The sequence below is a fragment of the Galleria mellonella genome, unplaced genomic scaffold (assembly GCF_026898425.1).
Source record: "Galleria mellonella isolate WM207_F2 unplaced genomic scaffold, CSIRO_AGI_GalMel_v1 utg1634, whole genome shotgun sequence".
In the NCBI taxonomy this organism is placed as follows: domain Eukaryota; kingdom Metazoa; phylum Arthropoda; class Insecta; order Lepidoptera; family Pyralidae; genus Galleria; species Galleria mellonella.
In genome coordinates this window covers 803,535-830,407 of record NW_026442007.1, presented here as the reverse complement: position 1 = coordinate 830,407, position 26,873 = coordinate 803,535, and the positions used below count along the sequence as shown (strand labels likewise).

General features: G+C 37.4%; 1 protein-coding gene across 2 annotated transcripts in view; it reads right to left on the bottom strand.

Moving 5' to 3' along the window:
• Positions 1-9,943, bottom strand: part of LOC113516545 (neuroglobin-like) — a 92,176-nt gene extending 82,233 nt beyond the window's left edge. The window contains exon 1 of one of the 2 annotated variants that reach the window (XM_052892632.1): positions 9,825-9,943. The gene's annotated coding sequence lies outside the window, so the exon portion shown is untranslated. Of the gene's footprint in view, positions 1-1,037; positions 1,157-9,824 lie in introns of those variants that run through there. The other variant, XM_052892631.1, reaches the window with a different exon arrangement.
• Between the last annotated feature and the right edge of the window lie 16,930 nt (positions 9,944-26,873).

The following is a 26,873-nucleotide window of genomic DNA, read 5'->3' as shown; positions in this document are numbered from 1 at the left end:
TGAGTCCTCAGGAATGGCAACGCATGGGGGGTATCATGGGCGAAACAGTATACTCTGTTATGTCCATGGTACTGCTCATGTCTATAGGCGACGGTTACCACTTTCTATCAGGTGGGCCGTCAGCTTGTTTGCCATTCTTAGTTGTATAAAAAAAAACCTTATTCATTGAGGGGATAATAAAAATAAAAATATATTTATATATTTTCTCCACAAATTTTACAGAAAAAGACAGCCACATGTAAAAAAAAAATACAACTATATATGTATAAATGCAATGCTCTGTTAAACTTGTGGGAGACTGGAGCCTAAACTAGATCAGAGATCTGTATCTCAGGAATCCAGTAGGAATATAAGTACTTTATATTATTCCCAAATTTGTGTATAATATAGTATATATCATATATGTGTAAGTATATTTGTTATTCATATATATTTATTCGTTTATATATGTAATTTTAGTATGTATGTATATCAATAATTAGTAGTACCGCATTCGAGTATTCTGACACTTCCCTATGGTTGACTGGGAGAGAATGCTTTTAGCATTAAGTCCGCCATGTACACATATTTGTACTAATGAATAAATAAATATAGTAAATAGGAAGCAGTATTCCAATTAAAACATCATTAAAGCCTAACTGCGATAGCCAGCCCGCCTGCCAAGCGTAGCAGCAAACTACAAGATCCCCCCCCAATGGCAAATCAAAAGGAACCCCCCCCCTTCCCTTCTTTGGCCCGGGTCCATTCCTTACAGCAGTCTATAGAGAAGACCCATGTTCAACAGCGGACAGTTAACGATGAACTTGATTCATGAATTAACCATGAAGTAAATAGTTATAAGTACCAAAAATCCTTCAAACATCACTTTGATAAAAACAAAAATATCATTATAATCTAATTATAAACATTCACTATCATTATATTAATAAATCAGTTGGAAAATCTAGCTAAAGACTTGTAAGAGATTTAAGATTTGCAATCACATCGCCCAAATCATCATCGTCATGGAACATCCTATAAGTACATTCATCACTTACCATCAATACTACAATGATCCAATATTTATCACTGCACAATGTACACAAACTAAAACACGACTGAATTTCAGTATTCAATACGTAACAGCGACGGTAACGAGCGTCGACGCTCGGAGGCAGACTGGGCACGAATCTACGGTGCCGTCAAAGATGTCTTAACCGAGGGAAAATCGCAGAGTGCTCACTGTACCAATAAACTACATTTTATTCGCTTAGAATTTATTAAAACTGTGATATGTGTGTGTGCTGTGATTCTATTATATTTATAGTTTAGTTTCTTTATATTTTAATGTTATGCACATATATAAAAAATATTATAGAGTTCTCTTTGGGCAAACCAAAAGTGGATAGGAGCACCAATGTCTTTGTAAGTAGATGTTTTAAACCTGTATGCATAATTTCTAGGCTCAATAATATTATGTCAGCAATAATAGATCAATTTGAAGTAGTTTGCCTCTAAATGAGAGGAGAAAAAAATTTAACTAGGTATTTAAAATGGGACACAACAAAATTGAAATATTATGTGAAAAAATCATGCATTAATAACAGAGTAATATTAAAATTATTATGATTCATTATAGTATTAGATTCTTTATCTTTTCTATTGTATAAATAAAAAAAGTTTTTTTAGCATTTTATTTAAAATCGTAGCCTTAAAGCATATTAACGACACTATTATGATTTTTTTCTCATGTTCAAGTAAACAATTTTAATATTTTTTTATATTTAATGATAACTACATATCATAATAGTGGTAATATGTGACATTTCTTTGGATATTTAAAGGATAAATAACACAAATTAACATATCGCACGTTAATTTTTTTGACTCAAGGAGATGAAATCAATTAAGTTAATTGCCTCTGAGAGACAATAGTAATAAGACTTGAATCTCTACTATCTTAATCTTTGACAAGGCTTTCTATGTTCCTCTTTTTCACGCTCTGCCTTCCTTTACAGCCGTCCTGCTCACTCGCACACTCAAACCAATGACGTAGGTACGCGTGAAAATGCCTGAAGTCGCTCAAGGCTTGTATTTCTATAAAGATACATGGGGTTTACGATTTTGGATTTTGTATGATGTTAGGCATGTCACTTATAAGTTTTATTAAAAAAAAAACTAAGCAGAATATTTGTTCAGTAATGATCTTACAAAATACATTGTCTGATTGTAAGTTCAATTATATTGTAAATCATATTGATTTAGACTAAGGATTTGAAATAACATCGTAAAGAAGGGAAATAAAAAAAAGGTTTCCGTATTTAGTACATTTTTTATACAACTTAGAATGGCAAACAAGCTGACGACCCACCTGATGGAAAGTGGTAACCTATAGACGTCGCCTATAGACATGAGCAGTACCATGGACATAACAGAGTATACTGTTTTGCCCATGATACCCCCCATGCGTTGCCATTCCTGAGGACTTAGGTGTTATTCCTCTGCACCCAGTAAATTCACGCCATATCCCACCCTTCAAACCGAAACACAGCCATGCAAACACAACTGCTTCACGGTAGAAACACGAATAGGACAGAGGTACCCAAGCAATCGACTTTTGTACAAAGTCTCCCTCTGGTAGGTACATGATGTATAAGTGGGAAATACAAGAGTTTCAAGAATCAGATCTGTAAAATATAATTTAGATAATGTACCTGGTAGTGAAATTACTAGAAGGATAAATATTTTATTACGCAGGAATTTTTTTTTACAACACAGGAGGCAAATGAGCATGCGGCTCACCTGATGGTAAGTGACTACCGCCGTTCATGATCACCCACAACACCAACGGCACTGCAGGTGTGCTGCCGGCCTTTTAAAAAGGAATATGCTCTTTTCTTGAAGGTTATTTTGTCGTATCGGTTCGGAAATACTGCTGTTGGAAGTTAATTCCAAAGAGTGGTTGCGCGTGGGAGAAAGTGCCTTGAAAACACACGGTGGAGGACCACCACTCGTTCAGAAGGTTACAGATTTAATGTTACTCAATCACGTTAAACAAATTAATCGATTTTAATGAAAAATTTCACTACATAATATAAGTTAGATACCATTTATACTAAACTACGCAGGCAACTACGCGTGCAACGACTAGTATGATTTTTATTTGACCTAATTCCTAATACTGTCGAAACTACAAACACTTCACTAGTATCAATGTATTTGTACGCTGTATCTCCTTATCAACGACACTATTGTGTACATACATTCAATTCATCCATTCATGTGACCAAATACGTCATACTTACTGCTTATATTATGGTTTTTTATGAATGATAATAGAATGGTAACCCCATCTACGCTATTGGTATACTAGCAGGACACCAGTGATATGGTGATAGATGATAGCCCATCGTGACGAATTCCACAAGTATTAACCATAATGGTTTCCAGGAACCGCGTGGAGGTCGACCTTATAGTATATATTGGACATTAGAAGCATCTTCTAAAATACTGACAGAATTGATAGATTAACATTCAGAAGGCAAAAGTTGGTATCACTTTTAACCGACTTAAAATAAGAGGAGATACCTAATTCAGCTGTATTTTAAAAGTTTGACATTTTGACATCAATATACTTTCAAAATGGTCCCATGGAAATTTTATCAAAATCGTATCATTAACTTAATTTTTTAACTCAAAGTAACAAAATTCGTTCATTTTTGTAGAACTAAATTTAAAATTATCTTCATTAGTATACTCATACGAAACCGAAGCACGTAACTAGTCTATACTTCTATACTTATTTAGAAAAAGGAAAAATTTGTTTTCTTGTTCGTAATAAATAAATTCAAAAACTAATTAGCCAATTTTAATAATTCTTTCACCTCTAGAAAGCTACATTTTCAGCGTTTCATAATTTACAATATCTATTATTTTCGATAATTCTATTTATCCATGTAAAACCAGATCAACTTACTAGTATATAATAAAACTGTAAGTGCGTCTGTGCATTTATCATGCAAAAAGGTTCGGATTTTTAATGGATTTTGATAAAATTTTGTATGTACAAGGTCCTACGGCACAAGTGAATCTTGATTAAAACATCCGAGACATGTTTGTTACTGTTAGGATTGCCAACTTTTGTATAAAACGTCAGGATTTTTCCTACAATAATACACGAAGATTTCATTAATCTTTCAAGATTTTGACGTAACAGTAAAATATTTTTGTAGATTGTTTATTTATTTCATTCAGCACCATGTCTTTATATCCACATAATACGAATTTTAAATTTGTTTTAAAATAATATTTACAGAGCGATCACGTAGGGACCACGTACCAGAGGGAGACTTTGTACAAAAGTCGTTTGCTTGGGTACCTCTGTACTATTCGTGTTTCAACCGTGAAGCAGTTGTGTTTGCATGACTGTGTTTCGGTTTGAAGGGTGGGATATGGCATGAATTTACAGGGTACAGAGGAATAACACCTGAGTCCTCAGGAATGGCAACGCATGGGGGGTATCATGGGCGAAACAGTATACTCTGTTATGTCCATGGTACTGCTCATGTCTATAGGCGACGGTTACCACTTTCTATAAGGTGGGCCGTCAGCTTGTTTGCCATTCTAAGTTGTATAAAAAAAAACGTAGAATCTCGAAGCAAAACTCTATGCCAAGATGTCTGCCCCGCGTGGTATCAAAAAAGACCAGACAGAGACTTACGCCCAATGAGATGTTTACGGGTCGGTAATGTACTTTTTGTTAAAAAGTGGAGTGAAAAAAAAATATTCAGCGTCACATATAGGATGCAACTATTTAGAAAAAAAAAATTAAATTAACCAAAGCGAGAATCGAACTTGGTACCTCGTGATATTAAAACTACTAATTACTGTTAATTTTCTTAATTATACAATGCTTAATACCTACTTGTAAAATAAAAACTACTCTAAGTTTGTCCTTAGTCCATTACCCTAAGGTTGTCTTGAAAAGATTGCTCTCAGCAATAAGACCGCCTTACTGTACTTATACAATTGTATCGTTACATTTATTAATTGTCTTGCTTATTTCCTATATTGTATAATGCAAATAAAGTATACTCATTAATTCATCCATACTCTACGACAAAAATCGTTATAAAAGACGTAACCTTTAAATAGTAAAATTATTTTAAGATTGTCCTAAATACCTTCATAATTTATGGACACCATATTACTCGAAGTTAGCGTGACGGCCGGGAAATAGGATTATCTTATAATACGTTGTTTAGTGTGGATCGTTTGCATCTATTATTCACAGTAAGTGGATTCAGGAATAGTTGTCACTCAAATGAAATGTTTATATATGACTGTTCGCAGTGGAGATATTGTTGGCAACCCTATATACTCGGGCGGAAAGGATTGTTAGTAATGGGGAGGCTAATGAAATAGTAATCCCACCCGCGCTATCGGTATACACCGGCGGGGCACCAGTGAAGGATGATAGGTGAGGATGAAGCAGGTCAATTAGCCCATCCTGACGAATTCAACAAGAATTATTCACGATGGTTTCTAGGAGGAACCACGTGGAGGTCGACCTGATAGGGTAAATTGCTAACAATTCCTTCCCCCCCATTGCTATTAATATACCTTATCCGGTCGACCTCCACGCGGTTCCCCATGGAAACTATCGTGACTAATTTATCGTTGAACTCGCCGCGATGGGCGAATTGTCCTGACTTTTCATCCTCACCTATCACCTCTCACTAGTACCCCGCCAATGTATACCGATAGCGCAGGCGGGGTTACCATGCCATTTTCACTCATTAAAAACCCTATATACTCTGTTATGTCCATAGTACCAATCATGTCCATAAACGACAGTTACCACATTCTATAAGATGGGTGGTCAGCTTGTTTTCCCTTCTAAATTGCATATATAAAATACAAATCCATATTTTGCTCCATAATTGCTTTTAATCCATTGCTCATATGAAATTTCCTGTATGCTCCCGGCACAGAATAGGCCACCCTGTCCTTTCACGTAAGTGTCGTAAAAGGCGACTAAGGAAGGGCGAGGAATGGACAGCAGCGTCCCTTTTAAAACATCTCTAAACTCAACCTGCAGTTGTCAATCCGCCTGCCAAGCGTAGCAACTACTGGCAAAACCCCCCAAGGGGAGGCTTATGTTCAGCAGTGGACAGTTCAAGGTTGATATGATGATGAGTCAGCAGCCTATATATTTGTGTAAAAAAATTACATTCACCACGACGCTCAGTTGACATCGTGGGAATAGCAAGGATATCTTACTAATATAAATATTATATATTACTCATAACCGTCAAGAAAAGAGCATATTCCTTTTTAAAAGGCCGGCAGCACACCTGCAATGCCGTTGATGTTGTGGGTGATCATGGGCGGCGGTAGTCACTTATCAACAGGTGAGCCGCATGCTCGTTTGCCCCTTGTGTTGTAAAAAAATATATAAAATAAATTGTACATAGACGTAAACGGAAGAAGAAGAAAAAAGAATATATTAAACAAAATTCCACAAATATATAAAGAGGTTTCTACAGGGTCGGCAACGCACGCGCAATACCTCTAGTATTGCAGGTGTTCATAGGCTACTTTAATCGCTTACCATCTGCGCCGTATGCTTGTTTGCCACCTCAATGGTATAAAAAAAAAATCTTATTTTTAATTTAAAAACACTAAAATAATTCGTATAATTAAATAGAACAACTTATACAAGATTTCTGTCTAACAATAATTTGATATAGGTATGACATTATTATATATCCGGAGATATGTACGAGGTTTGTCCGGAAAATACGTATAAAAGTTTTTTAAAAATTTTATTTTACAATTATTCAGGTAAATCAATTTTATCCCCTTCAAAGTACCACATAATGCACTTGCCAACGCCGTTTCCACTGTGATCCTTGAAAGTCCTTTGTTTTCTCAGCTGCCCCGTCGTAGCTTTTTTTATCTCATTTATGTCCCCCAAATGCCGCCCCCGAAGTATTTGGTTTTTGGGAACAAGAAGAAGTCACACGGGGCCAAATCCTGCGAATAGGGGGGGTGTTCGGTCACCGTAATGGAATTTTTACTCAAAAACTCACGGAACGATCTTGGCGCAAATTTTTTTCATTTGAAGTTCGTTTCTTAGAATTTCGTGGACCACGGTTTTGCCCAAATTAAGCTCTTCAGCCAACTGTCTGACCGTTAAACGACGGTCCCCATTAACACAAGTTCGAATTCTTTCCACGTTTTCGTCGGAATGTGAAGTGGAAGGACGTCCTGAACGTGGGTCATCTTGAACGCTTTCTCGGCACTCTCTGAATCTTTTTAGCCACTTGTGGACGGTTGGTTCCTTCACAGCATCATCCCCATAAACTGTTCTGAGATCGGCAAAAATTTCACGGCCATTCTTGCCGAGTTTCGAGAGAAACTTGATTACGACGCGCTGCTCTTCAACGGAAGCGGGCTCCATGCCGACGGGGTTTCGTTAAGAGGTAACTTCACAGATGGCGTGACAAGCCAGTTCGCACCGCACGGCGGTCAGACCAGAACTGAAGCATTGTTAGGGACATAAGGAAGGGGTCCTGCGCTTACCTGGCCTCCCCACTCCTCTTTCTCGCATTCCAGAACACTTTTATACGAACTTTCCGGACAGACCTCGTATGTTCGAGCACACGCCTGACAACCAAATGGCCGATCCGTTGGTTTTCGTCTATTTTTATAGTTGCGGCGAGCGGGGTTTTTTTTTTATACACCTTATAATGGCAAACAAGCTGACGGCCCACCTGATGGAAAGTGGTAACCGTCGCCTATAGACATGAGCAGTACCATGGACATAACAGAGTATACTGTTTCGCCCATGACATCCTCCATGCGTTGCCATTCCTGAGGACTCAGGTGTTATTCCTCTGTACCCAGTAGATTCACTTAAATTCACAGTAAAGTCTAGTAGTAGTCTCCAAATTGACGCGATTTGTACGATTGTGTACCTGCATACCTAAATCGCCGTTTACTTACTTTATAACGAAACCCCAACACTATTATGGTCATGTACATGAAATAACAAAGACAAAAATAGTATTCCCCAATATAAACTTCTTAAATTTCCGAATGAAACGCAAAGAAAGAAACCACTGACGTAATGGTGAAGCGTAAATATTTGTGTAATAGTTATTTTATTTAACAAACACCACACTGACGTAATTTGCCAGAAGGAAACCAGACCAACCAGGGAGACTGTACAAAAGTCGTTTGCTTGGGCACCTCTGTCCTATTCGTGTATCTACCGTGAAGCAGTTGTGTTTGCATGGCTGTGTTTCGGTTTGAAGGGTGAGATGTGGCGTGAATTTACTGGTTACAGAGGAATAACACCAGAGTCCTCAGGAATGGCAATGCATAGGGGGTATCATGGGAGAAACAGTATACTCTGTTATGTCTATGGTACTGCTTATATGTATAGGCGACAGTTATCACTTTCCATCAGGTGAGCCGTCATCTTGTTTGCCATTCTAAGCTGTATAAAAAAAACCCACTCGCCTGCGAAGCGCGGCAAATACCGGTAAAACCTTCCTTATGGGGAGGTTCCCTATGTCCAGCAGTGGACAATTAACGGCCGATATGACGATGGTAAATAAAAATAATATACTAACATATCATTAAAAAAAAATTTAACCTTAGGTACATTACTTACATATATAAATCAACCATCTTAATGTATTTCTAGTTAAGATTTCAGATATCCCGCCTTCCTGTTACAGATAGGCTACCCTTAAACAAATATATACTATATCTGTGACTCCCAGCTAAAACGATGACTCGCTAATGAGACACAGTATACATATACGTCTATAAATATATATGTACATCGTTTCGTATAACTCTATAAATAGGGGGGAAGGGTTTGTTAATACTGCAGACTACCAGTCCCATTGCTAGCAATATACCCTATCAGGACGACCTCCACGTGGTCCGCTTGGAAACCATTGTGCTGAATTCCAGCTGCATATATCACAATGGACTAGCTGACCTGCTGTTTAGTTCGCATTTATCATCCCTCACTGGTGCTCCGCCAGCGTATACCGTTAGCGCAGGCGGGGTTACCACTCTATTGTCATCTATAAAAAAACTATAAATATACGTATAAGATATTCAAGCAAATTTATCTAGTGAAATGAATCACTATTTAACAAATCGAGACGAGTTTCAAAAGGAGGTCTTTTGGCTTCCAGATGTATTCACTATAATGGGGCAACTGACTTGCCTTTTTATACTCACCTATCAGCCCTCACTGGTACTCCGCCAACGTATAACATTGGCGCAGGTAGGGTTACCATTACATTATCACTCAATAAAAGACTCTCATCTTGCTATAGTTATAGATTCAATTTCTGTACAATAAAAAAAAATTAAAAGTAGAAAACTTCCAGATTAAAAGTAAGGTATGTCCTTCTTCATACACCTACTGTATACCAAATGTATATATATATATATATATATATATATATATATATATATATATATATATATATATATATATATATATATATATATATATATAACTTGTAACTCTTTCACATTTATAAATAACAATAGGGCAACAGCGTCCTCCTTAAAACATCTTTAAAGCCTAACTGCGGCTGCAAATCCACCTGCCAAGCGTGGCAACTACTGACAAAACCTTCCTTACGGGAGGGACCTATGTTTAGCAATGAACAGTTAACGGCTCACGTGATTATGAATAGGATCTCAAAAAATTGGTTTTTTAACTAAAAAAAAAATTATGTAGCAGTAATTATAGTAAGAACGCACTTAATTAATTCACTTACCGTATAATACGACCTTCAAGTACTTACTTATTTTAAAGTACAATCCGTAAGCATGTAAAACTTAACACAATAAAAACAACTTTCAATTTTGTATATTCATACACTTACGCGAGGTAACACATACACGAGTTGCGACAATAACCGCGCCAGACACACTGACGTTTTCGAAAAGAGATCACCTGGCGCCAAATTCTATGGCAAGACCGGTGTTATGGTAATTACATGACGAGTAAACAGGTGTAGTGTCAGCCGGACTTACAGATGGAGCTTTACACTATTCTTTTTTTAAATTTCAAGTCATTCGCCATATTATTTATTTATTATTTATTGCACTGCATAACTGTCGTTTATGGACATGATTAGTACTATGAACATAACAGAGTATAAAGGGTTTTTAATGAGTGAAAATGACATGGTAACCCCGTCTGCGCTATCAGTATACACTGGCGGGGTACCAGTGAGAGGTGATAGGTGAGGATGAAAAGGCAGGTCAATTAGCCCATCGTGACGAATTCAACGATAAAATAAATACGATAATTTCCAGGGAAGCGCGTGGAGGTCGATCTGATAGGATATATTGCTAGTAATGGGGTTACCAATCCTCATTACTAACAATCCCTTTCCCCCTTATATATATATATATATATATATATATATATATATATATATATATATATATATATATATATATATATATATCTGTGATTTCAGTCATTGCTTTACCTTCCGATGATCACTGGTTTTCCGCGATATAATGTTTTATTCATGAATTACTTTGTTTGTTATTTATTTGTATTTTCCGAGTATTTTCTGTAAATATTATTTATTTATTTATTAAAAAAAAAACAAACAGCTCTTTATAACACAATACAGATAATACAGATATTGATGCTCCTTTCCACTTTGGGTGTTGCTGGAAGAGAACTCTTTTAAAGTAACTTTGTAAATAACTGTAATTTTAATTTATAATTTTTGAAATGTTGTTATGTGGTATCTATCCTGAACAATGTATTTTGTGCTTTGGATAAATACCACCAATGCTTAATAGTCACCAATGCTGAATCGATTTTGATAATTCTTATTCTATTCAACCGGATTTATTTCCGTATTAGTCTCATATTTCATTCGATGCTTCATCACACAAAAACACATAACGAGAAATTTACTTGTACCACAGATAATATAGTAAAGAACGAATCTCGTACGAAGAGATACGATGCCGCGTTCTAAATTCAAATAATTTCAAATTAATGTCTCTATGAAACATCGCGTCGTACATGATGATTACGAGTATATCAGCCGTTGCTGTCCACTGCTGAACATAAGCCTTGTCGTTTCTAGCTAGTTCCACTTCTTCTACTTTCTAGTTCGTAGCAGTTCCACAATGTAATTTTTTTATGTTTGTTACCTAAGAACATTTATAGACTGATTAGGAAAATTCGTTTTTCAAAATCACTTTTTTAGTTCGATTTTTAAATAAAAATAACTGGTGTTGCCACTATTGAGATTGGTAGTTTTTTTTTTGTGGTACAAAATTTACTTATGTCACTATAAAAAAAAATGTATTATATAAGTATTGACTAATTTTTTTTGTCACTCATTGAGTTATACTTATTTAGCTGCGCTCTTGTCGGTGGAACTCTTGCCACTCACTACGATTTTCAGCGAGTCTTTTCATACTCTTGATACGACACGCCACTAACTTTTTCCTTGATCTGCCTGATGTATTTGTGCCTCGGTCTTCCCCTTCCCTCCTTTCTTCTCTATTCTCTTCTATTATGGTATTTATAAATTCATCGTATCATATTTATTTATACTTTTGTACACATTAAAATATGTTTACAGGGCGGACTTAATGCCTGATGGCACTCTCTACCAGTCAACCGTTGCGATAAACAGAGAGAGTAAATGGCGGTGCATTGTTCTAACAAAAACAATTTATAAATGGAATAAATATTTTGAGAGATAACAACATTAATACGTTACAAAATGAACGAACATACAAACAACACAAAGTATTTTTTGTATGTTATTCTATATGAATAACATACTTTTTACCAGAGGGAGACTTTGTATAAAAGTCGATTGCTTGGGTACCTCTGTCCCATTCGTGTTTCAACCGTAAAGCAGTTGTGTTTACATGGCTGTGTTTCGGTTTGAAGGGTCGGATATGGCGTGAATTTACTGGGAATAACGCCTGAGTCCTCAGGAATGGGGGGTATCCCCCCATGCGTTGGCATTCCTGAGAGCTTGTGGGGGGATCTTGGGCGAAACAGTATACTCTGTTATGTCTCTCTACTACTCTCTACTCTGTTACTCTGTACTCTGTTACTTCTCATGTCTATAGGCGACGGTTACCACTTTCCATCAGGTGGGCTGTCATACTCGTACATACGTAGCTAGCTCATCCGTCATACTCGTGAACGGGTGCTCCTAATAGTGACTAATCTGTTCAAGAATACTGTGATTGATTGTTGTTGTTTTTTCTTTCTTTTATCAATACGAAGTAAGTGATAGTCACTTTATCCGGTCATATTTTTTTTGTTGTACCCTTAAAAAAAAGCATAAGCTGTGTTTCTTGCCAGTTTTTCTCAGCTGAAATTGCAATCCGTACTGGGCGGTAGATAAAAAAAATTATTATACAAAAATGTCCCAAAAACTTGTCCCAAAAAGTTCATTGACGCTATATAAAAAAAAACGTCTCATTTATGACACAAAGAATATTTAATGGGTTACCTTCTGACATTCAGGTATTGCCTCTGATTAAATTTAAAAAAGATCTAACTAAATGGCTTTTGGACAAACTTTTTTATAGTATTAAGGAATATCTTGAGTGTTAAGCGTGACATTTTAATTTTTTTTTTACCCCTACTACCTTTTTCTATTTTATAAATTTATTGTATTAGTTGTTATGTGTAGATATATGTATAAATGACATAATGTACTGTAATCTAGACTTTTAATATGTAAGGTCAATTTAAATAATATAATTGAATTATAATTTTGTTTACCGCTTTTTTTTTATAAAATGTAAAATATTTGCATGCCTACATCTTTAAGGCAATTAAACAGGTGCCAAAATAATATCACGTGGCTTGTAATAATTTTAAACTGTTTAAGGCAAATAAACTCATTTCGTTTCATTTCAATGCTTATTATTAAATTTACTTGAATAAAAATTATTTTTATTTTTTTTTTACAAACAACAAACATCCATCCGTCAGTCCATCCTAATTTACTTATTAAGTGACTTATTCAGTGTTGCCATTGTAATGAACGTAACTTCGCCGGGCGTATTATATAAATCCTACGTCGCAGAGGGCGAAATTTAAATTGACATACAAAGTTTTTCGTGTCGCCCAGTTGCAAACTCACGATTGTTTAGGGGGTCTGCCATGAAATGTTTTCCTAAATTTCGGGGACGAACGAAACACAAATTAGATGCTTTTTAATAGGTGAAAATTGAATGGTAACCCCGCCTGCGCTATCGGTATACACTGACGGGATACCAGTGAGAGGTGATAGGTGAGGATGAAAAGGCAGGTCAGTTAGCCCATCATCACGAATTCAACAATAAATTAGTCACAATAGTTCCCACGGGGAGCCGCGTAGGGTATATTGATAGGAATGGGGACATATCTCTCCATTACTAACAGTCTCTTCCCCCCCCACAAATTTGATTTGACTAAAATTACATAGTATATTTATATAATCTCTATTGTATGTGTTGTGATTTTTTTCACCGCATAATAAAATTTCTGTTTTGCCAAAGGTTGACTGGGAGAGAATGCTATATAGTATTAAGTCCGCCTTTTGTACCAGACTTTTTTTTTGTAATGTGGTCAATAAAGCATAAATAAATAAATATATTGAATTTTCGAATATACACATATATAGCCTATATTATTCGGTATTTCTCGATATTTTTGTATGGAGTCGAGTCATGGACAAGAAGAACAAAGGTGCCGAAAAAGATTGGTGCTCTTGAGACGTGGTGCTGGCGAAGGATGCTATCTGGCGCAACTCCATATAAAAGATAGGCTCTCGACAATCTGGTATCGGAGGATTCTTGGATACTTCGGTCATATTGCTCGCCGACGGTCCGACAATCTGGACAAACTAATGGTTGTAGGCAAGATAGAGGGAAAACGACCACGCGGACGATCACCTAGTCGATGGTCGGCGAAATGTAACTTCACATGAAAACTTTAATAATAATAAAATAATTTTATAAATGTTGCAATTCAATGTAAAATAAATAAACAAATAAATATAAACAAATAGTCATAACAAAAAGAAACTGCTCAAATATAATAAAACATAAATAAACAACGGCATCTTTCATAAGCATATAATATTAAAAATATTCGAATTTAGAACGAGGAACAGTGTAATAAACCTGTTATTTGCAACAAGCAATTTCTTGCTCCTCAAAGTAAAATGAAAACTTCAATCTCCCATCTTCAATCGTCATAAAATTAATATAGGGCAAACGCAGCAGCAAACCCTGTCGATTGCAAAGACAATTATCAAAGTCAGCTTAGAGATGAGTAAAATTTCCTTATAGGGGGGGGGGGGATCCCTTAAAAATTAATATCATAAAATTAACCTGCGAAACAGTATAAAGATAAGTCGGCTTTCTAAAAAGGACTGAATAAGTCCTATATTATATCAATGCGATGTAGGAAAGGGCGTACGTTGAGGACTTTTGTGGGGTGGATGGGATGGGAAGCGTAATAAAAATATTGAAAGAAAAGTGAAAACTGAAAGCGCTGTGAGTGATGCTGTGCATTTTTTATGAGCCGACACTGTATACGAGTATGGTGCCTAATATTTACATTTGATTTAGAAATAGTAGATTAAACAGGTTTTTAATCGATTTTCAAAAATACTGAGGGTCCCGTTTTCACTCTTTTTTTTTATATATTGCAGGAAAAGTAATAAATTTGTTTGTTTTCAATAGAGTGCAAGAGAGAGCTATGGTGGGTCTTATGTCAAATAAAGTTTCTTAAGCCTATTTTGTTTTTGATGGGTGAAAATAGTATGGTGAAAATAGCCTGCGCCAACGGGACACGCCAGCGGGGCACCAGTGAAGGGGGACAGATGAGAATGGAAACAGGCCAGTCAGCCCATCATGATGAATTCATCAGGAATCAACCATGACAGTTTCCAGGGGGAACCGCGAGGAGGTCGACCTGGTTGGGTATATTGCCAGCAATGGGACTCCCAGTCCCCATTACTGACAATCCCTTCCCCCCAACCCCTCTTAAGCCTATTTAGCTATATACAGAATAGCATGCAAATGTTACATTTTGGTTACGCTAGGGGCGAATTGCTAGTAAATCTATAATAATAATAAACGCATCAGAAATATAACAAATTAAGAGAAAACGTACTAATAATGTGGAATAGAAGCACGTAAGTTCGTGTAAGCAAACATAACTCATAGATGTTGCAATAAATCATAAAAATATTCCTTCGCATATGTATGAGTGATAAATTAACTATGATATATTAGATATGATATATGCTCGGCAAATGGAAGCAGTTGTATTTGCATGGCTGTGTTTCGGTTTGAAGGGTGGGATATGGCGTGAATTTACAGGGTACAGAGAAATAACATCTGAGTCCTCAGGAATGGCAACGCATGGGGGGTATTATGGGCGAAACAGTATACACTGTTATGTCCATGACACTGCTCATGTCTATAGGCGACGGTTACCACTTTCCATCAGGTGGGCGGTCAGCTTGTTTACCATTCTAAGTTGTATAAAACATGGCAATTACCAGCAAATGACATATTTAATATTACTCAGAGCTTAGTGTTACCCATCCGGCACCCAAACTGAGAAAGTTTGCAGTTCGGCCATTAATGAATGGCTAATATGGAAGGTTGTGTAACTTCTGGTAGTAATAGTGGTGATCAATCTTCGAGTGTTGGCAGTCACACACATACTAAAGGTAGTGGAATTAAACAAAATAATTCTAATCAAATAAACAGTTATGGATGGATGGATATACCACTTTCTACCATCGTACGGCTCGCCATCGATAGGGAGTTCATCCTCATGTCCTACAGCCTCAATGGTGGCGTACTGCGCGGTTTCAGAGATGTTTCCTTCCACGAACACTCAGGTTGTGAAATGAGTTCCCTGCCGAAGTTTTCCCAAGAGACTACAGCATGGGGTTTTTCAAAAGGGGGGTAAAGTGGTTTCTTCAGGGTCGGCAACGCGCGCGTAACACCTCTGGTATTGCAGGTGTTTATAGGCTACGGTAACCACTTACCATCAGGTGGGCCGTTGCCAATTGTTTGCCACCTCAGTGGTATAAAAAAAAATGGAATGGTAAATCCAACTGCGCTAACGATATACGCTGGCAGGGCACCAGTGATGGATGACAGGTGAGAATAAAAAGGCAGGTCAGTTAGTCCATCGTGATGAATACACTTGGAATAGAACACGACAGTTTCCAAGGCGAACCGCGATATAGCTAGCAATAGGACTAGTAGTCCGCGTTACTAACAATACCTTCCCCCAGTTCTGGATATTTTTTTTTCTTTGCTGGGTGAAAATGGTATGGTAACCCCGTCTGCGCTAACGGGATACGCTGGCGGAGCACCAGTGAAGGGTGATAGATGAGAATGAAAACAGGCCAGTTAGCCCATTATGATGAATTCATCAGGAATTAACCATGATAGTTTCCAGGGGGAACCGCGAGGAGATCGACCTGGTTGGGTATATTGCTAGCAATGGGATTCTCAGTCTCCATTACTAACAATCCCTTTCCCCCAGTTCTGGATATTGAGTAGTCGAGTACCTGAACACTTATTAGATATTTTAGACAGTACTCGGCACATCACTAATCGAGAGTAGGGCACAGGTGGGTCTATCCAAATTTATGGCTACATATTGAAATTGGATATGTAAAACCTTTTGAATTAATAAAATTTGTTAGGCTCATGGCCGGTGCTTACTGGCGAGTAAATGGCTATTTGAAGGGTACCACGGGCGACGCAGTATACTCTGTATAAATGTATAAAATTCTATTATTTCCAAATATCGGTTGTTACCGATCTTTTGCTTGTTAGCAGAACGTGACAAGGTACTATAAGTGTATCAAAAAATATACCTAGATCCACTTCTTTAATTGAACTGATACATACTCGAAAACTTTGCGACCCTCACGTTTTTATTGCAATATTTTCTGACATAGAACATGATAGAAACTTACATAAATCGCATGAAATGATCGTGGAAAACTATAAAAGGGCAATTTTGTAGCAATTTCTGTCTAATTCCAGACGAGGGCGGTGATCGCGTGTTTCGAACGCATAAAATTGATACGTAAAAATATCTTCAATTGTACGCTATTTTATATGAAATAATCTAAAAGTCGCAAAAGTCGATTGCTTGGGTACCTCTGTCCCATTCGTGTTTCAACCGTGAAGCAGTTGTGTTTGCATGGCTGTGTTTCGGTTTGAAGGGTGGGATATGGCGTGAATTTACAGGGTACAGAGGAATAACACTTGAGTCCTCAGGAATGACCACCCCTGGTATATTTTTTTTTATACGACTTAGAATGGCAAACAAGCTGACGGCCCACCTAATGGAATGTGGTAACTGTCGCCTATAGACATGAGCAGTACCATGGACATAACAGAGTATACTGTTTCGTCCATGATACCACGTCCCCTTGCGTTGCTATTCCTGAGGACTCAGGTGTTATTCCTCTGTACCCTGTAAATTCACGCCATATTCCACCCTTCAGACCGAAACACAGCCATGCAGACACAACTGCTTCACGGTTAAAACACAAATAGGACAGACGTACCCAAGCAATCGACTTTTGTACAAAGTCTCCCTCTGGTAATAGTAATATAATGGTATATAGACATCGGTAAAAATAAACATAAGTTTTAAAATAATTAATAGAAATCTTCTTTCTGTTAGTCTGTATGTTTGTTCCGGCATCACGCAAAAACTACTGCATCTAATTAGATGCGGTTTGATAACTCTAAATCAGTTGTATTTTTTATCCTGATACGCCATTTAGAAGTAGTCCATTACATTGGGTTTCCTAAAATCAAAATATACGAAGTAGCAGGCAAAAGCTAAATAAAAAAAGTATACTCACGACTATTATCCCTAATTCCTATTAGTCGAATGTTACCGTTGCAGTGAACGTAACACTCGATATACGGGGGGAAAGGGATTGTTAGCAATGGAGTTTGACGGCCCAATTGCTAGCAATATGCCCTATTAGGGCGACCTCCACGTAGTTCCCCCTGGAAACCATGGTGAACAATTCTTGTTCAATTCGTCACGATGGGCCAACTGACCTGCTTCATCCTCACCTATCATCCTTCACTGGTTACTATTTCATTATCACCTATTAAAAAAAAACACTCAATATACTTAAAAATAATTATTAAAATCGATTCAGAACTGACAAAATCATAACACGTTAAAATATCATTTCACCTGTGATTAAATTATCATTCAACGAAGTAGCAGCTATTTTGGCAGTGAAATTAAAATTAATGAAAGTTAAACTAAAACAAATATAGTTACAATTTTTGAAGAAATGGCTTATTAAATGTAATTTTGTTTCACTCAAACGAGTACAAATACAATTTTATCGTACATTTTTAGATATACGAAGTTCATTGCTATTAATCAACTGTTATGTAAGACAATGGTCGACGCACGCAGACACCGTGTGAATCTCTTTGTTGTCTTATCTATAGGAGGAACTTGACTATGTAATTAAGACAATAATTAGTAGCTTTTTATGCAACCGTTAAAATGTTTGGACGGATTTTAACTTCAGGTAGTTACTTGCAAAAGTTGTCTGGGAAATTATTGTCTAACCGAATTTAGCTGCTTCAAACTTTGTGTGCTATTTGTTCTTCTAGACATTTAGAGGTATCTTGCAGATTTGCACGCACATAAATATCCGTAGTATAATATTGGCCGTGTGGTCCCGGTATAGAATGGGCCAGCCGTTTTTTTCCCGTGGTTGTCGTAAGAGGCGACTAAGGGAGGGCCAGGGATGGGCTGCAGCGTCCCTCTTAAAATATGTCTTAAACCTATCTCCGCTTTTCGCGCTCAGTTAAAATGGCTCCCAATCCGACTTCGACGTAATATGCACATCCTCTGTACTCTCTATAATATTCTTAATAATCTATTTTTCTATTAGGTTTCAAATCCTGCCCCCTCCCACACGTCCCAAGCGTGCTGTTCCAGTCCAAAGTTTTGGAACTCCCTTTTTGTAAGACCCATTTTTTTGGAAACTCCTTCACATTTCGTGCTGCACAACTGTGGCACAGGCTACCTGCTGACATACGGGATAGTCCTTCCACTACTTCCTTCAAGACAAAACTAAAATCACACGTTTTAACCAATAGTACATGATAATTCTATGCACTTATACATATGTCATATATTTATCTATTTACTTATTTACGTATTTATTTATTTATTCATAATTTGTGTTTGTTTGTTGTATTTACATTATTTTCACAAAAACCTTTCCTGCACTGGATTACCCAAATTAAATTATTTTCTCTCTAACTACACTCGGTTGGTTTCTCTTTCAGAGATAAGCCCTCCCTTGCTAACAAGTTGTTAAACTAATCGCTATATGTATTGTTTAAGTGCAATAAAGAATATATAAGGTTACCGATCCGTTTGTCAAGCGTGGAAACAACTGGCATAACCTTCAGTAAGGGGAGCCATATCTTCACCAGTGGACTAAAAATTAGCTAGTACATTATTTAATATTAATAAAAATAAAAAAGAAACTTTTTAATTTAAAATAAAACAAAAAATAAAAAATATCATATTTTTTTTATTTTTTTTATACAACTTAGAATGGCAAACAAGCTGACGGCCCACCCGATGGAAAGTGGTAACCCTCGCCTATAGACATGAGCAGTACCCTGGACATAACAGAGTATACTGTTTCGCCCATGATACCCCCCATGCGTTGCCATTCCTGAGGACTCAGATGTTATTCCTCTGTACCCAGTAAATTCACGCCATATCCCACCCTTCAAACCGAAACACAGTCATGCAAACACAACTGCTTCACGGTTGAAACACGAATGGGACAGAGGTACCCAAGCAATCGACTTTTGTACAAAGTCTCCCTCTGGTAATATATAATTAACAAAAAATTACAACGGATTTACAATAAAATATCAACGTTGAAAAGTTCCTTTAAAATTAAGTCGGATAAAAGCTATTGAGTCGAGTGTATCCATTAATAAAGCTCAGTCCCCGTCCCGCAGCTGGTGACGTTTCACATTAGTATCTTGATTGTATCTCTGTCAAACCCTTTCACGGAAATGTGGGTCATACACATACATAAAATGTTTTACCTGCCTACTTCATTAATATTATACAAATATCATTTGAATTTATACATTTTATAAACGAGATATTTTTATATTTATGCGTTGCAGGGAGTCAATAGATGCAGGTGGCTCAGGACCGTTCTTTATGGCAGTCTTTGGGGGAGGTTTATGTCCAGCAGTGGACGGATAATGGCTGAAATGATGATAAACGAGACGCTTACCTTAATCATATATTTGTAAGTCCAGAGGGAGACTTTGTACAAAAGTCGATTGCTTGGGTAACTCTGTCCCATTCATGTTTCAACCGTGAAGCAGTTATTTTTGCATGGCTGTGTTTCGGTTTGAAGGATGGGATATGGCGTGAATTTACTGGGTTACAGAGGAATAACACCTGAGTCCCCGGGAATGGCAGCGCATGGGAGGTATCATGGGCGAAACAGTATACTCTGTTATGTCCATGGCACTGCTCATGTCTATAGGCGACGGTTACTACTTTCCATCAGGTGGGCCGTCAGCTTGTTTGCCATTCTAAGTTGTATAAAAAAATTGATATTTTTATCATAATCACGGGCGAAATAGCCGTATGGTCCCGGCATAGGCCACCACTTCCTTACCCGTGGGTAAGACTAAGGGAAAGCTGAGAACGGGCAGTAGCGTTTCTTTTAAAATATTTCTAAAGCCTTACTATGGTTGCCAATCCGCCTGCCAAGCGTGGCAACTACTGGCCTCCAAAAGTGAGAGGCTTATGTTCAGATGAAGATGATGACCCACGGGAAAGATGGCCTATTCTACGCCGGAACCAAGAAGACGCATAGTTTTACTACTGAGTGAGTAAACGAAAAATATATATAAAATATGCATACATTGTTTTAGTTCTTTTGCGTAGCAAATCTCCTTGTAAATTCGACTGCCGCTATTATTTACAGAACAAAGTGCTCTCTATAAATAATAATTGTACATAATGCCGGCAAGCTATTTAGAATTCCACGCAAGCACACCGCAGTATGTGAGAACGATTACCGTAAACACAAATCAATTACACTTCAATAGGATCTATCATTGCTGTTCACGTGACTTTTTGCCGTGAAATATTGACAGTAAGGTTCTCTTTCCATTAATAATTTCATAATTCATCACAATCCATAAATGTCCCGCTACTGAGCATAGTTTACAATAGGTATTTGTTTATTTACTAGTTATTTCCCGCGGATTCGCCCGCGTGAATCAGTATACATATATAGTATGTTCTTTTTTATGGGTGAAAATGGTATGGTAACCGCGCCTGCGCTAACGGGATACGATGGCGGAGCACCAGTGAAGGGTGATAGATGAGAATGAAAACAGGCCAGTTAGCCCATCACGATGAATTCATCAGAAATTAACCATGATAGTTTCCAGGGAGAACCGCGAGGAGGTGGACCTGGTTGGGTATATTGCTAGCAATAGGATTCTCAGTCTCCGTTACTAACAATCCCTTTCCCCCTATATAGTATGTCAAGTGCTAAGTTTTTTTTTAATGGGTGAAAATGAAATGGTTACCCCGCCTGATAGGTGAGAATGAATGCAGGTCAGTTGGCCCCACCATGATGAATTCGACAAGAATTAAACATGATGGTTTCCAGGGGGAACCGCGTGGAGGTCGACCTGGGAGAGTATATTGCTAGCAATGGGGCTATTAGACCACATTACTAACAATCCATTCCCCTCCTATGTGCTAAGTTAGTATGTGACTTGCCCGTGTACCAAATTACATTAAACATTCAATAGTTTTTACGTAAAAGAGTAATACCAGCAAGATGGCAAATAAGCATACAGCCCGTCTGAAGGCAAACGGTTACTGTAACCTATGGATGCCTGCAACACGAGGGAAGTCACGTGTGCGTTATCAACTTTAAAGAGATCTTAATGTATCCTTTTTGAAAAAATCTATACTGTATGTCTCTTGGAGTCTGGGGAAAACCTCAGCAACAAGCTCATTCCACAGCCAGAGATTCCATTCGCGGTAGAAAAATATTGATTTCCTTACTTGAGGCAACAACTTTATAATCATAACTCAATAAATAAATACTTTATAGTCGTTTATATACCTCATAATTATAAGGTTGCCTGGAAGAGATCGCTTCGTTGTGTTCCACAAACAAAAAAGTTATGGGAAAATCTGTTATTTTGATTTAAAACTAAACTAAAAGTTACTTAACCGTTTATGATAACATTTCAATGGTAACAATCTGCATGTGTCGTTCCTCTTGTTTGTTCATATTTTTTTTTTGTTCACTCCTATTTTTGTTGCATTGTGTGCAGCGCCTTGTATCTATATTGTTGCTACTTGTGAAAACCTTTTAGTGGCTTATTTTCTGATCCTAAACTGTATCTATTTGCTGTAGTGCAGCCCTGGTTTTCCTATGAATAAAAATAAATAAAGTAAAAAAAGACTTTTTCCAAATCGGTTTTATGAGGTAACAAATATACATATATAATATATACATATATGAATATATATATGTAGATATAATTTATATATCTGCCACGTGTATATGTGTATATATATGTGTATACACATATATGTGTATATAGCACCAATACTAAATTAGTAGGCTCTCTGGCCGATTTAAGAAACGAGAGCTCTGTATTGCGTTGACCCGGAATCTCATTTGTGTGAAGCTGAGAGCTTAAGTACTACGGTAGAGGTCTTAATTACAGATTAAACGAATTGACCTTTGTAGCCTGCGAGTGCTGTTTCACTGTATAATATTATCATATAAGCGTGAAGTAAATATTTGGTCCTACAAATAAAATGTTTGGACACTAAATACTATATTTATTTATTAATTTATTGGAAAACCAACAGCTTACAATTTATAGCTTAAAACAATAACAACTTATCCATATAAAAGCAAATAACAGATTTTCACTGACTTAGCGATATAAATTTGTCGTGGCTAGAGTAGTTATAAAATTTAGAAGGAAATAAAAATAAAAAAAAAAATATTAAATTTTATTTATACACCGCCATTTACTCTCCTTGTTTATCGTAACGGTTGACTGGTAGAGAATGCCATCAGGCATTAAGTTCGCCCTGAAAACATATTTTCATGTGCGCAAAAGTATAATAAAATTACGTAAAATGCAGCCGACAACTAAAAGGGTTGCCAATTTGGGGAAGATTTTAATTCCTTTGCCTTTTACCTAAATTAAAAAAAAAAACAACATTACGTAAAGCACCCCCCCGCCCTGTAACGTTTTATAACACCCCTCCCCCTTCTCGCAAATAGCGTTATTTTAATAGATGATAATAGATTGGGGGGGGGGGAGGGATTGTTAGTAAAGTGGACTACCAGTTCCTTTGTTGGGGGGAAAGAGATTGTTAGTAATGGAAACTAAGAATCCCATTGCTAGCTATATACCTAACCAGGTCGACCTACACGCGGTTCTCCCTGGAAACTATCATGGTTAATTCCTGATGATTTCATCGTGATGGGCTAAATGGCCTGTTTTCACTCTCATCGATCACCCTTCACAGGTGGGGCACCAGCGTATACCGTTAGCGTAGACGGAGCTGCCATTCTATTTTCACCCATCAAAAAAATAGTCCCTTTGCTAGCAAAATGTCAGGTCAACCTCCAAGTGGTCTTCCCTGGAAACTATCGTGATAAATCCCAGGTGTATTCGTCGATGAGTTAACAGACCTGCCTCTTCGTTCTCACTTGTCATCCCTCACTGGTGCCCCACCAGTATATACCGATAGCGCGGACAGGGATACCATTCCATTATCATCCTTAAAAAAAAATGGAATGGAAACCCTTAACACGCTAACGGTAAACACTGACGGGACACCAGTGGGGGATGACATTTGAGAATGAAAAGGCAGGTCAATTAGCCCATCTGGATATGACGTGATACACTTGGAATTCAACACGATGGTTTCCAGGGGGAACTACGTGGAGGTCGACCTAATTATATATATTGCTAGTAATGAAACCCTTAATCTTTATCTTTCATTCTCACCTATTAACTTATACTGGTGGACTGCCAGTGTATATTGCTGGGGGGAAGGGATTGTTAGTAACGGGGGAGGTTAGCACCGTGGCTATAAACATACCCTATCAGGTCGACCTTCACGCGGTTTCCCCTGGAAACCATCGTGACTAATTTATCGTTGAATTCGTCACGATGGGCTAACTAACTTGCTTTATCATCCTCACCTATCATCCCTCCCTGGTGCCCCGCCAGTGTATACCGTCAACGCAGGCGGGGTTACCATTCCACTATCATCTCGGCTACTATTCCATTGTCATACATTAAAAAAGAAAATAAACCCTGCCCCATGTAGGTTGTCGAAATAAATGCTTTACTGGCTACGCGGAGTACCTACATTACGTTTAGTTCTAACTATAGTGTTTCTATAGAAATCAATACAGTAAATAATCGATGTACATTATTTATCAAGTCAATGCCCACCGCCTTCCAGGAAATCGAATTAGGCTTTATTAGATGCACTACGAGGGTTGAACGAAAATATACTTTATGTTTATACACGTAAAATACTTATTTCGCCAAAGCCCAGCCATATTGCCGACTTGATAATATATTACAGTATCAAAAGTGTAGGATCATTGCACATATATAGATAAACTCACCAAATCACATTAATACGAACATTGTCAATGTTTTCTAAATTGTTTTTAAGTTTGCTATAAGCGCTGTGACAAACAGACGGAGAGACGAACAAATTCGCACTATATAGGTCCCTTTGTACTGTCTTGGTACGGAACCCAAAAAGCGGCACGCTTCAGTTTAAAAAAATAACTGTGTCGACTTTACCAGAGGAAGACTTTGTACAAAAGTCGATTGCTTGGGTACCTCTGTCCCATTCGTGTTTCAACCGTGAAGCAGTTGTGTTTGCATTGCTGTGTTTCGGTTTAAAGGGTGGGATATGGCGTGAATTTACTGGGTACAGAGGAATAACACCTGAGTCCTCAGGAATGGCAACGCATGGGGGGTATCATGGGCGAAACAGTATACTCTGTTATGTCCATGGTACTGTTCATGTCTATAGGCGACGGTTACCACTTTCTATCAGGTGGGCCGTCAGCTTGTTTGCCATTTTAAGTTGTATAAAAAAAATTGAGTCGGTTAAAGTCACGTTTGGTCGTGTGGTCCCGCCATAGAATAGGCCAACTCTTCCTTTCCCATGGGTGTCGTAAGCGACTAAAGGAGGGCGAGGGATGGGCAGCAACGTCGCTCTTAAACATCTTTAAATCCTAACTGCATTTGCCAACCCGCCTGCCAAGCATGGCAACTACTGGCATAACCCCCCAAGGGGGTTCTCTTTATAAAATCTAATGTATGAGAGTGTGACATTGCCCTAACGAAGTCTTTGGCGGCAAGTTGACAAGTCATTACGTTACAATTTGACTTCAAAACTTAAGTAATTCAACTTTGCCTATTTTCACGATGTACACGAAATGTTTGTATATCCTCTGTGATCTCCTCAATGTTGATACAACGACGTCTGTCAAATGTCTCTTATTAAAGTTCACAGTTACAAAAAAAAAAAAGTTTTTTTTTGTAACTTTATCTGCGTTGTAGTGTTTTTGTTTTTTGGGTGATAATGGAATGGTAAGCCAGCCTGCGTGCCCGCGCTATCGGTATACACTGGCGAGGCACCAGTAAGGGATGATAGATGAGAATGAAAGCAGGTCTGTTGGCCCATAATAACATATTATATTTTGTATTTTGATATGTTTAGTAATTAATGCTCCTTTCCACTCAGGGTTTGCTGGAAGAGAACTCTTACAGAGTCAAGCTCGCCTGTTGTACATCTTTATTTTATATATATATTATATGTTGTAATTTTTTTGTGTACAATAAAGAATAAATAAAAAAAAAATTGGAAGCAATATATTAAATAGATAGTAAATTTTAGAGATACATTTATATGCAACGTATTCCCTGATTAACCCTTTTACTTCGTAAGTACTTTTAAATAATAATCAATTAATTTTTTTTTTAAATTCTTCATTTATTTTTGTAAATTACAAATGCTACAAATTCTGTTAAAAAAAGTGGCTAATTTAAATAGTAATTATGTTAGTACACGTGGAAACGAAAGTAGAAGTATGAGACCTAGGCTGGGTTCGGGTACTAGATCTCATTAAAGAGGTTTGTAGGTCATAAAAGGGTACGGACTAACCATAACTGCAGATTTAGCGTTTTTTGTTGGATGAAAATGGAATGGTAACCTCGCCTGCGCTAATGGGATACGCTGGCGGAGCACCAGTGAAGGGTGATCGATGAGAATGAATACAGGCCAGTTAGCCCATTACGATGAATTCATCAGGAATTAACCATGATAGTTTCCAGGGGGGACCGCGAGGAGGTCGACCTGGTGGGGTATATTGCTAGCAATGGGATTCTTAGTCTCCATTACTAACAATCCCTTTCCCTTCGCAGATTTAGCGTTGATGGTATACGCTCACGATGCACCAGGCTTGAGGAAGCCACGCCACGCGAATGTCACAATGGCGCCGATCTATTTTAGTCTATTCGTATAACCATAAAGTACGTAATCACTACTATCGCGATACTGTGACGTCCATGGTACTGTTCATGTCTGTAGACGACGGTTAGCACTTTTCATCAAGTTGATTACCTCATTAGTCAGTTTACCATTCTAAGTTTCACAAATAAAATACGTCACTTTTACAATACGTATCGAA